The sequence below is a fragment of the Microcaecilia unicolor genome, chromosome 14 (assembly GCF_901765095.1).
Source record: "Microcaecilia unicolor chromosome 14, aMicUni1.1, whole genome shotgun sequence".
Classification (NCBI taxonomy): domain Eukaryota; kingdom Metazoa; phylum Chordata; class Amphibia; order Gymnophiona; family Siphonopidae; genus Microcaecilia; species Microcaecilia unicolor.
The window spans coordinates 39,816,513-39,829,533 of NC_044044.1; the positions used below are offsets into that span (position 1 = coordinate 39,816,513).

The 13,021-nt window shown below is 48.9% G+C and overlaps 1 protein-coding gene across 3 annotated transcripts in view; it reads right to left on the reverse strand.

Moving 5' to 3' along the window:
• Positions 1-13,021, reverse strand: part of TNFAIP8L2 (TNF alpha induced protein 8 like 2) — a 359,688-nt gene that overhangs the window by 25,767 nt on the left and 320,900 nt on the right. Inside the window, exon 1 of one of the 3 annotated variants that reach the window (XM_030188441.1) lies at positions 449-522. The exons of 1 other annotated variant lie outside the window; for it this stretch is intronic. The gene's annotated coding sequence lies outside the window, so the exon portion shown is untranslated. Of the gene's footprint in view, positions 1-448; positions 523-13,021 lie in introns of those variants that run through there. One more of the 3 variants, XM_030188440.1, reaches the window with a different exon arrangement.

A 13,021-nucleotide genomic window follows, 5' to 3' on the forward strand; every position in this document is an offset into this window, starting at 1 on the left:
ACGTGTCCTGCAGGGCTCCTTTCTTCCTTAAGTAATCATTTGCACTTCCGACCTGACCCAAGGTGCATCTTGAATAAAAACCCCAGGAAGTTCTCCCCACCCTGCGCCTCAGCAGTAAACACCTGGGTTGGTGGTGTGCACGACAAGACAGTGCCTTTGCACTGTCAACTCTCTCAGGAGAACGTCTCTACCCAGGGGCTCTGTTAGCTTTTCCCCCCGGACCTGGCGCTTCATATCCACGTGAATGCCCCCCACCTCCACCCCCACCCCCAAACACTGCCAACTCAGCCCAGCCATTGCAGCAACAGTCCTGGGCAACTCCTGAATCCGTTTCTGGAGTTTGTCATTGCACCGTGACTGGGACCCCACCCCAAGGGCTGCCCTGCACCTGCCACTGGGCCAGTGGCCAGATCCCTTTCCCATCAGCCTGCACTGGGAGGTCACTCACCCTGCTGCAGATCTGCCAAGCTCTTGCACCGCCGAAACCCTCAGAGAGAAAACAAACTTCTGACTCTGAGAAACTTCCTTCAGGAACCGTTTGACAGTTCCGCCCGCCCAGTCAGCTGACCGAAAATGACTGATCTGAGGCTGCTTCTCTTCCCCAAATCTGCAAAGTGCAGAAGAAACCCCAAGAAAGAACCCGGGCTTGTGTCTCTGTTTTTTTCTACCTGCTGGAGTGGAAGCTGTAAAGCTTTGCCTGAAGCCTTTTGGCTGCGGTTTAGTGAGCGTCTGTCATCTAGGAATTAATTACCCCTTTCTCTGCTCTGGATTAGTAGAACCCTGGACTCATGGGGTTTCTTTGATATTTTCCTCTTTCGTGCTTTCATAATTCGGTCATTGTTTTATTTTCTGGTTCTGGAGGCAGAAAACTGGAAGCCCTTCTTTCCCCCTGAAAATCTCTCCCAGTGCACCTCGGCTACCCTCCAGCACCTCCTGCTGTGCCAGTACTGAGACTCCCCTCCCCCCTCACACACAGTTCTGCCAATGCCCCTCACTCTGCCCTGCACTCCCCCTGCTATTCCAGTACTGAGACCCCTCTCCCCCCCCCCCCCACACACACAGCTCTGGCAATGCCCCTCACTCCTGCCCTGCATCACTCACTGCTGTTCCAGGGCTGAGACCCCTCCCCCCCCAGCTCTGCCAATGCCCCTCACTCTTGCCCTGCACTCCCCCTGCTATTCCAGTACAGAGACCCCGCTCCCCCTGCCCTGCACCACCCCCTGTTATTCCAGTACTGAGACCCCTCTCCCCCCCACCCCCACACAGCTCTGGCAATGCCCCTCACTCCTGCCCTGCATCACTCACTGCTGTTCCAGGGCTGAGACCCCTCCCCCCCCCAGCTCTGCCAATGCCCCTCACTCTTGCCCTGCACTCCCCCTGCTATTCCAGTACTGAGACCCCTCTTCCCCCCCCCCCACACACACAGCTCTGGCAATGCCCCTCACTCTTGCCCTGCAGCATGCTATTCCAGTACAGAGACCCCACTCCCCCTGCCCTGCACCACCCCCTGTTATTCCAGTACTGAGACCCCTCTCCCCCGCGCCCCACACAGCTCTGGCAATGCCCCTCACTCCTGCCCTACATCACTCACTGCTGTTCCAGGGCTGAGACCCCCCCCAGCTCTGCCAATGCCCCTCACTCTTGCCCTGCACTCCCCCTGCTATTCCAGTACTGAGACCCCACTCCCCCCCCCCACACAGCTCTGGCAATGCCCCTCACTCCTGCCCTGCATCACTCACTGCTGTTCCAGGGCTGAGACCCCCCCCCAGCTCTGCCAATGCCCCTCACTCTTGCCCTGCACTCCCCCTGCTATTCCAGTACTGAGACCCCTCTCCCCCCCCCAACACAGCTCTGGCAATGCCCCTCACTCCTGCCCTGCATCACTCACTGCTGTTCCAGGGCTGAGACCCCCCCCAGCTCTGCCAATGCCCCTCACTCTTGCCCTGCACTCCCCCTGCTATTCCAGTACTAAGACCCCTCCCCCCCCCCACACACACAGCTCTGGCAATGCCCCTCACTCTTGCCCTGCAGCATGCTATTCCAGTACAGAGACCCCGCTCCCCCTGCCCTGCACCACCCCCTGTTATTCCAGTACTGAGACCCCTCTCCCCCCCCCCCCCCACCACACAGCTCTGGCAATGCCCCTCACTCCTGCCCTGCATCACTCACTGCTGTTCCAGGGCTGAGACCCCCCCCCCAGCTCTGCCAATGCCCCTCACTCTTGCCCTGCACTCCCCCTGCTATTCCAGTACTGAGACCCCTCCCCCCCCCCACAGCTCTGGCAATGCCCCTCACTCCTGCCCTGCATCACTCACTGCTGTTCCAGGGCTGAGACCCCCCCCCCCAGCTCTGCCAATGCCCCTCACTCTTGCCCTGCACTCCCCCCTGCTATTCCAGTACTGAGACCCCTCCCCCCCCCCACAGCTCTGGCAATGCCCCTCACTCCTGCCCTGCATCACTCACTGCTGTTCCAGGGCTGAGACCCCCCCCAGCTCTGCCAATGCCCCTCACTCTTGCCCTGCAGCATTCTATTCCAGTACAGAGACCCCGCTCCCCCTACCCTGCACCACCCCCTGTTATTCCAATACTGGTCCTTCCTTTAATAAATCAGTAATTTTTCTGTTTGGTTTTGGGCTGTAATATCTGTGACTTTTGTTATGTTTGAGGAGGAGATGCCAGGTGGCTGCAGTGAGTGTCCCAGCTCTGCCCCCCCCCCCCCCCACCGAATGCCACATTTAGGGCTGGGATCACTTTGCTGTGGTGAGAGTGTGGAAGCAGAGACACTGAGTGGCTTCCACAGAATGACTTTCTAAACACCTTTTGAGTAGAGAGGTGTGGTAGCTGAGGGGTGGATAGGTGAGAGACAGGAAGAGTCGGGCTGAGGGACAAGGAGATATGCATGGAGACAGGAGGGTGACAAAGCAGTACAATTTTATGGTTTATAATGGGCTAGAAAACCCAGATCTTTGTTAAGTCCTGTCTGATGGGTGTCAAAATATTTAATCATTCTGACTTCAAAGGTGTTATGTTCCTGGTCTCTCACCTGTCCACCCCCATCCTGTTAGACTGTCACTGAAATGCTCTGATGTTTCACTTATATATACTGTCATCTACCAACATTTGCTTATTTCCGATCTGACGAACAAGGGCAACCTTCGAAAGCTAATCAAGAAATGTATTATTATGTCCAATAAAAAAGATATCATCTTATTTTCTTTTCCATGTTTTAGTTTTATTTCTATTGATTAAACATCTTTTAAAGTTTTGGACCATTAGTTACGTGGCTGTGATACTGTGCACAGCCTCCTCTCAGTGCATCCTGATGCCTGAGTTTCAAAGACATGCCTACAGGTAATTGTCATGCATACCTTTGAGAAATAAGGAAATAATATATTTTCTTTCAGGTATTTAGGGAGTGGTTTGTTGGGGCTCTTTTACCTCTGCACTACCTGTATTTTCGTTATGTTCCAGACATCAGAGTGGCCTCCGCAGCCGGAGGAGACAGCCCAGGACTCTCACCGGCTCTGGATTAGAATTGTGTGTGGCTTAACAGCCGCTATCACTGGTGGAAAGACCCCTGGGTCACCCTTCCACTCAGGACTAACACTTGATCACTTCCAAAGTACAGAGTCAAAAGCTTGGGTCTCTTCCCTCATTCTTACATTTTCTGCCCACTGATCCTTCTCATATTTTCCTTGATGGAAATCAGGAGGCGTTTTTAAAAAAATAAACAACCCCCTTCCCCTCCGCTGGGTACCCCAGAAAAATAACATTTCCACCAGCACGGATAAAACATGGAAAAGAAAATAAGATGATACCTTTTTATTGGACATAACTTAATACATTTCTTGATTAGCTTTCGAAGGTTGCCCTTCTTCCTCAGATCGGAAATAAGCAAATGTGCTAGCTGACAGTGTATATAAGTGAAAACATTCAAGCATTACTATGACAGTCTGACAGGGTGGGAGGATGGGGGTGGGTCGGAGGTATGCATGGGGACATCAAAGCATATCATTGATATTCTAACAGGATGGGTGTGGATAGGTGAGGGGTGGGGTGATCAATAGAGAAATACAGCTTTATGGTTTATAATGGACTAGGAACCCCAGATCCTTGTTAAGTCCTTTCTGTTGGGTGTTAAAATATTCAATCATTCTGACTTCAAAGGTCTTAAGTTCTTGTATGGTTTTAAAGTTACCTTTCAGGATTCTCACTGTGAAGTCACTGGTACAGTGTCTTACCTGTAAAATGTTGATCAACAGGTGTGGGAACCCTACTGGCACCAGTATTGTTCATGTGATGTCTATGTAAATTGAATCTTGTCTTAAGCATCTGGCCTGTTTCTCCGGAGAGATTCCGCAGGAAGGCAAACCGAGAAATGAAATGGGAATGAAAAAGCTTCCAAATTTTCCTTCCCGCTCTTTTGTACCTCTTTCTTACACCCATCCAACACTTTTTTCTCTTTTCTCATGTTGTCTTAGTATCAGTCCCTCCTGTAAGTCTTTTATTACTGGTTTGAGTGGGAGCAGACCTCTGTGGATCCAGTTACCTTGCAGACCTAATTAGATTGTAAGCTCTGGCGAGCAGGGACTGTCTCTTCATGTTCAAGTGTACAGTGCTGCGTACGTCTACTAACGCTATAGAAATAAGTAGTAGTAGTAGTAGTCTGTAGGATTCCGGAATCTTTGCTACTGTGTGACATTCTGCACGGAACCTTGCTACTCTTTGGGATTCCGGAATCTTGCTACTCTTTGTCCTTATCTCTTGTTTGTCCTGTTTGTCTGGCCTAATTAGATTGTAAGCTCTGTGGAGCAGGGACTGTCTCTTCATGTTCAAGTGTACAGCGCTGCGTATGTCTAGTAGCGCTATAGAAATGATATGTAGTAGTAGTCTTTGGGATTCCAGAATCTTGCTACTCTTTGGGATTCCGGAATCTTGCTACTCTTTGTCCTTATCTCTTGTTTGTCCTGTTTGTCTGGCCTAATTAGATTGTAAGCTCTGTGGAGCAGGGACTGTCTCTTCATGTTCAAGTGTACAGCGCTGCGTACGTCTAGTAGCGCTATAGAAATGATAAGTAGTAGAAGTAGTAGAGAAAGCGACAGCTATGATGTATCAGAAGGTGTGAGGGCTGGAGAGGCCTCAGGTTAACTTTCAGCTGGGGCAGCTGCTCCCATGCTCTCTAATTCAGCAACCCTGGAAAGGAGAGCATTTGCGAGGAGCCACTTCTAATGACCTAAGCCCGTATCCTGGCGATAGAGGACAGTGTAAGGTTTAGAACCCACAGCTCTGAAGCCAGGGACTCCAACTTCCTCTGCTCAGCAGCAACCCTGTAGCTAAGCTCTGTGGTAGGGGTCTTGCAGAGCCTCCAAAATACCCCAAAGCCTCAGCACAGAGCAGCTTCTGGGGTGTCCCCAAACGGCCATTATGTAAAGCATGGCTTCCCAAACCTGTGCTGGGGGGGGGGGGGGGGCCCAGCCAGTCAGGATATCAGGATATCTACAATAACTATGAATGACATAGACTTGCAAACCAAGGAGGTCGTGTATGCAGATTAAGTTCATGAATATTCATTGTCGATATCCTGAAAACCTGACTGGCTGGGGGGGGGCTCCCCAGGACAGGTTTGGGAAGCACTGATCTAAATTCCACAAAATGACCACAAGCCACACCAGAGAGCAGCTTCTGGGCTCTCCTGCCTGTCATTGGGGAGTTCTGGACTTACTACTACTACTTAACATTTCTAGAGCGCTACTAGGGTTACGCAGCGCTGTACAAATTAAACAAAGAAGGACGGTCCCTGCTCAAAGGAGCTTACAATCTAAAGGACGAAATGTCAAGTTGGGGTAGTCTAGATTTCCTGAGTAGAGGTGTAGAGGTTAGGTGTCGAAGGCGACATTGAAGAGGTGGGCTTTAAGCAGAGATTTGAAGATGGGCAGGGAGGGGGCCTGGACTTGATTTCTGCAACATTGAAGCCTCAATACAAAATACATCTTTATTGTTTGATATATCCGATGTTTATGAATGCATTCGTGACCTCCTCCACTGAGAATTCTCTTCTCCACACTACTTCCTGTAGGCCCACAAGCTCAGCACTGGCTGAATGGATACATCAGAGCAGAAAACACATAAATACCTCCCCCCCCCTCATGCCACAGACTTGTACATCTGCTAAAGCGTTTGGGCTGCAGCTGGCCCCTGGGAAACCCACACACAATAGCTGTCAAGTGGCCTGGCTCATTCTCCTAACTCTAAAAACAAGAAGAAATGAATGATGCTGGGGGTGGGGAGTCATCCTAGGCCTCTTCCTCCTGAGATGCAATCATAGTAAGACAGGAAACTAACAGGAAGTGTGCCTGATGCCCTTCCTGTCATCACTGCTGTTTGCAGAATGAATGAAAGGGAGGTGCCCCCAGCACTGCGAGTCCACTCCCCACGCACAGGGCCCGAAGGCACTAAGCAGTGTCCCCGGAGACACAAAATGGCCCATCGCACCCAGAAGTATTCTCCAGCTTCTGGCTTCCCTCCAGTGCTGTTTCTGACTCTGGTGATGACTGAACCTAGAGAGAAGGGAAATGCTGAGCCAGCAAAAATAATAATAATAAACATAGTAACATAGTAGATGACGGCAGAAAAAGACCTGCACGGTCCATCCAGTCCTGCCCAACAAGATAACTCATATTTGCTGCTTTTTGTGTATACCCTACTTTGATTTGTACCTGTGCTCTTCAGGCTCAGACCATATAAGTCTGCCCAGCACTATCGTCACCTCCCAACCACCAGCCCTGCCTCCCAACCACCGGCTCTGGCACAGACTGTATAAGACTGCCCAGCACTATCCCCGCCTCCCAACCACCGGCTCTGGCACAGACCGTACAAATCTGCCCAGCACTATCCCCACCTCCCAACCACCAGCCCCGCCTCCCACCACCGGCTCTGGCACAGACTGTATAAGACTGCCCAGCACTATCCCCGCCTCCCAACCACCGGCTCTGGCACAGATCGTACAAGTCTGTCCAGCACTATCCCCGACCCCCAACCACCAGCCCCGCCTCCCACCACCGGCTCTGCACAGACTGTATAAGATCTGCCCAGCACTATCCCCCCGCCTCCCAACCACCGGCTCTGGCACAGATCGTACAAGTCTGTCCAGCACTATCCCCGCCCCCCAACCACCAGTCCCGCTTCCCACCACCGGCTCTGGCACAGACCGTATAAGTCTGCCCAGCACTATCCCCGCCCCCCAACCACCAGTCCCGCTTCCCACCACCGGCTCTGGCACAGACCGTATAAGTCTGCCCACCACCAGCCCCGCCATAAATAAAATCATTGAGAAAGCAGAACGGTTCTTGGAAATAAAGATAGTTACTTTTACCCTTATTCTTACTTGGAAGTAACAGAAGTTTAATGTATAGATTTATACCACCCTTGTACAGAATGTGAGGAAATGTTGCTGCGGGATGCGAACTGCTCAGGTGAAAAGCAGACACACTGAGATCGTAGAGCAACAGGTTCTCCAGCGGGGGCAGGGGAGAGCCCTGGTGTCCACAGCCCATGGTTGGGAGTCCCAGGTCAACACTAGTCTTCAGGGCCCATTGGGACAACCCCTGGGCTTTCTTAGTCTGAAAACGAGACCCAAGTCCCTATTCTCCCCCCCCATGGAAAGGAAGGTCCCTAGTCCCATCTTCCAGAATGCAGGAACTGCAGACCTTCAAGCACCATGGATGCAGCTTAGTACCTTGGGTCCTTCCTCCATGGCACTAACTGGGCAGTGGCCTGAAGCCCTGCACTAGGGAAGGGTTCTCTCCCCCCCCCCCCCCCCCAGTCAGAATCAGACTCACAGAACTCCTGGATGGGTTTTGGAGGGATCCAGAGGACTTTGCATTGAACTAGCAATGCCATGTGATTGCCTTTCTGATTTCACTAATTCCCTCATCCTTGTTTGGTGAGATGATGAGTTTCGGGCCCTCTGGAGAGCAGTAGGACTGTTCATGGCTTTCCAGAGTTGAACCTCTATACTAATCCCTACGTCTATAATCTCACACCCACATCTTTGCACTTAGCGGGCAAAATTGCACACATAGGCTATAAATACTGGCAGTTATGAGCATAATTAATTGCTAACTTAGGTGATAATTGGTTGGTAACAACAAAGAGTGGCCAAAATTGGAGGTTAACTGCTGCTCATTGGATCCAATTCTATAATGCTAGAGCCTAACAGCAAGAGAGATGTGAATGTGGGAGGGGCATAGGCCATGGGAGGGGCGTGGGATGTGGGAGTGTGAGGATAGGGGGAGGGGTGGACATGGGAGGGGCATGGCTATGGAAGGGTGTGGGAGGGGCATGGACATGGGAGGAATGTGGGCATGGAAAGATGTGGACATGGGAGGGGTTTGCTGTGAACATGTGCGCTAAGCTTTTAGAATACCAGCAGTTATACCTGAGCATTTCCACCACCCATTGAGCTAGCGTAAGTGCTTGCACCTAAAAAAGACGTGTAACTGCAGGCTTACGCTAGTATTCTATAATAGCTTGACACACACAATTGCCATTATTGAATTTGTCAACCTAGGGCATCATTCTCAAAAGGTTTGCCTGAAGTTCAATTTCTCTCAGATGATATATTGTGGTTCCAGCGTCCTCGCCAGCCAATCCATTTAATGGGAACCACCGTCTCAGTCACGTAAGATTGACAGAGGACTTCACCAACGAGTGGTCCCGTCTACCAGTGCCAAGAAACAATGATATAACTCCAGCTCCATCCTTGCCATGAATGAGAAACTGCTTCAGTTGTCCATAAGAATTCATTTTTAGGACTGTATCAAGTTTCCATATTTATTTAGTTTCAATATACCACCAATGGCGTGTATCATGATTAAACATGTAGAATAATATCACAGTAATTATTCTCATCATCTTATTCTGTTTATTTAGTGTTCCCAGGTGGCGCCAGGTCCCCAAGGGCTGACTGACCCCTCCTGGTTTTATCCTCCCCTTCCCTCTGCATCTCTGGCCCTGCGGCCCCAGTGTCCCTTACAACAGCAGGAGTAGGGGCAATATTCAATTAAGGGGTGACTTTGGAAAGAAATGAAGCCCTTTCCAGGATGGTGGCTTTATGCTCACCCCCCTACACATCTCTACCTGGTGGGAAAAATAAAAGCTTGAAATCATCTTTTAAACAAATGGGTGAAATTTAGGACAGCTACAGAACATTTACTGTGGGGAGAGGGTCGAGGAGGTTGTGATAAGGTCACAGTTTAAGACCTTGGCTGAATTTCAGGTTGAAGTTCTAGCTTTACACTAAAGATTAAGAGTGGGCTTTAGACGTAAAATTGGAAACAGCACCTGAAACCCAATAAATGCTATTTCTCATTAATAAACTGGTGTTATTTTGGATTGCCATCTATCATCAAGACTATTTCCAGGGACCTGATTTGATAATATTTCTCTTTTGACAGTTTCCCCAAAAGAAAAGGGATATTTATAGGGTGCAACGTTTGAGAGAATCACAACTCTGCCCATAATGTGTATGGAATCACGACTCTGTTCACCGCTCCGCCCCTAATAGTGTATGAACAGGAGTCCGCCCATGATCCACCCATAACAGTGTATGGAATCACGGCTCCGCCCAAACAGTGTGTGGAACATGATTCTACCCATGCTCGCCCATAATAGTATATGGAATCATGACTCTGTTCATGCTCCGCCCCTAATAGTGTATGAAATCATGAGTCCGCCCATGCTCCACCCATAACAGTGTATGGAACATGATTCTGCCCATGCTCCGCCCATAATAGTATATGGAATCATGACTCTGTTCATGCTCTACCCCTAATAGTGTATGGAATCATGAGTCCGCCTGTGCTCCACCCAAACTCCTTCCCCAACATGCCTACATGCAATTCAGCTTGTGTACTTATATATACCTAACCAAGGGGACTTTTATGTGCATAAACAGAGTTACCTGCAAAACAATCCGTTATAACATGACCTCTCTGTGAACAGCCCTCTCAGGCCTTGATCTGCCACCTGACTACTTTGACCTCAGTCTATTGATACAGTTACCACCACCCTCCCTTCCAGCAGCAGTCCATAATTTTGCATGCTGTTCTCAGATGCTGGCAAAATGAGCATTTGTGTGTGTGTGTGTTGTGTGGATGTATTGCACTTATTATTATTATTATTAGCATTTGTATAGCACTACCAGACGTACGCAGCGCTGAACACCTGACATAGAGAGACAGTCCCTGCTCAACAGAGCTGACAATCTAAAGATAATACAGACAGACAAGACAATAAGGGGCGGGAAGTACTGGGTGAGAAGGAACAAGGGGGAGGCAAATGAGTAGTGGCTAGGAGCCAAAAGCAGAAGTGAAAAGGTGGGTTTTCAGCATAGATTTGAAAACAGGTAGAGATGGAGCTAGACATACAGGCTCAGGAAGTTTATTCCAGGCATAAGGAGCCACGAGAGAAAAGGAACGAAGCCTGGAGTTAGCAGTGGAGGATAAGGGGGATGAGAAGAAAGACTAGTCCAGCGAGCGGAGGTCACGGGGAGGAATGTAGGGAGAGATGAGAGTGGAGAGGTAATGGGGGGGCTGCAGAATGGATGCATTTAAAGGTAAGTAATAGAAGTTTGAACTGTATACGGAAGCGGACAGGGAGCCAGTGAAGTGACTTGAGGAGTGGGCTAGTGTGGGTATAACGATTTTGGCGGAAAATAAGCCGTGCTGCAGAATTCTGGACTGACTCGAGAGGAGAGAGATGACTTGTGATAAAATCAGATTCCCAATTGTTGGATTAGCTAGTATATAAAATTCAGTGAAGAAAAAGTTAAAAATACACAAGTCTGTAAGTGCGAGGGGGAGGGGGAGGGGGAGGGGAAGAAATGATCCTTGTGACTTTAATTTCATTTGATAGCTCAGTAACTATTCACTGCTGCTCATTCCTGCAATGGCCAGCAGAGGACAGAAGAACATAAGGTGGAAATGTGGAGTTTTGCTTCAGTGGCATTTGGCCTAAGGCTACGATGGGGCTCCTGGTCCTTTTCTGCTGTCATATTCTATATTTTCTGTGCCTCCATGTGACAAATACCAGCTCACACCAAACAAAAGTAGAACACAATTTGAACTACTTTCTGTCATTTGCCCGTAAGTGCAGGGAAAATCACCCTAAGATGGTTATAGATTGCCTCACATGTGTACAGTCAGAGCCTGATTGGTTCACGTCAACTATGATCTCACAAGTGACATCACACACAAAGACAGGGTTAACCAATCAGACTGAGCATCACAGGGCAGCTACAGAAAGGAATTACATAGCAATTATTCTCAGCAATGATGTCACAAGTATTTTAAAACTACTGTACAATAGGAACATCTTAGAGACCAGAATTAAGGGTTGGGGTAAACAGGGCCATGCCAACACAGTAAGCAAGGTAAGCACGGCTGGGGGGCGCCCCGCCACACCATGCTTACCTCGCCCTCCCACTCCCATGTCCCAACTGCCCGCCCTCTTCTCCCCCCCAACAAGATCCCTTTTAAATTTACCTCCGTCCGGCAGCGAAGGCGCAGCGTCAGTGAAGGAGGCGGGCACTCCCGACGTCTCTACTAGTCTTCCCTTCGCTCAGTGTTCTGCCTTCTTCTGACGTCAAGGATACAGTTGGAATTAGGTGGGAAAATGTGGGATACAAATGTAACAAATATTATTATTATTAACCCTAATAAAAACCAATAACCCTTTTTGCAAGCTCAATGTGGCTTACATATAACCGTTAACGGCGTTAGCCGATTCTGGTCTGAACAAATACATGGTATGAATGAATACTGTTTATTGTGGTAGAATGAGGTACATGTATGGTAGGTACAATTGGGGGGGAACTTAGGGAGGGAGAGGGGGAAGAAGAGTCAAGTAATGTCCGTTACGATCTTTGGTTCCATTGTGTCACAAGTGTCCAGGTATTTTTATGTTGGGTCAGTGGGGTATGCTCTTCTGAATAAGTGTGTCTTTAGTGCTTTCCGAAAATTTAGGTGGTCGAGCGTAATTTTTACTGCTTTTGGTAGTGCGTTCCATAGTTGTGCACTTAGGTAGGAAAAGCTGGATGCATAGGTGGATTTGTATTTGAGTCCTTTGCTGCTTGGGTAGTGGAGGTTTAGATATAATCGTGCAGATTTTGTGGTGTTTCTAGTTGGCAGGTTGATGAGGTCTGTCATGTATCCCGGTGCCTCGCCGTAAATAATTTTATGAACAGTCGTGCACATTGTGAAAGCGATATGTTCCTTAATTGGAAGCCACTGCAGTTTTTCTCGGAGTGGTTTGGCGCTGTCAAAACGTGTTTTTCCAAATATAAGCCTGGCTGCTGTGTTTTGGGCGATCTGAAGTTTCTTTATGATTTGATCCTTGCATCCGCATAGATTCCATTACAGTAATCTGCGTGGCTTAGTACCATCGAGTGTACCATGTTTACGAAATATTTCCTTCGGGAAGAATGGTTTCACGCGTTTGAGGTTTCCACATTGAGAAAAACATTTTCTTTATGGTGGAATTCGCTTGGGTCTCTAGTGATAGGTTACGGTCGAATGTTACTCCGAGAATTTTCAGACTGTCTGAGATAGGGAGGGTGTATCCTGGGGTGTTAATGCTTGTGGGTTTGTATGTATTGTATTGGGATGAGATGATGAGACAGTGTGTTTTTTCAGTATTGAGTTTTAGTTGGAATGCATTTGCCCATGAGTTCATGATGTTTAAACTTAGCTTGATTTCGTTGGTGATTTCCGCCAGATCATGTTTGAAGGGGATGTATAATGTGACATCATCAGCGTAGATAAATGGGTTAAGGCCTTGGGTGGATAAGGTCTTGGCTAGTGGAGTCATCATGAGGTTGAAAAGGATCGGTGATAGTGGTGATCCTTGCGGTACTCCGCAGCCTGGTTTCCATGGTGACGATATGTTTGTTTTTTAATTCACTTGATATGTTCTTGTGGTTAGGAAACCCTTAATCCAATTGAGAGTGCCATCACCGATTCCG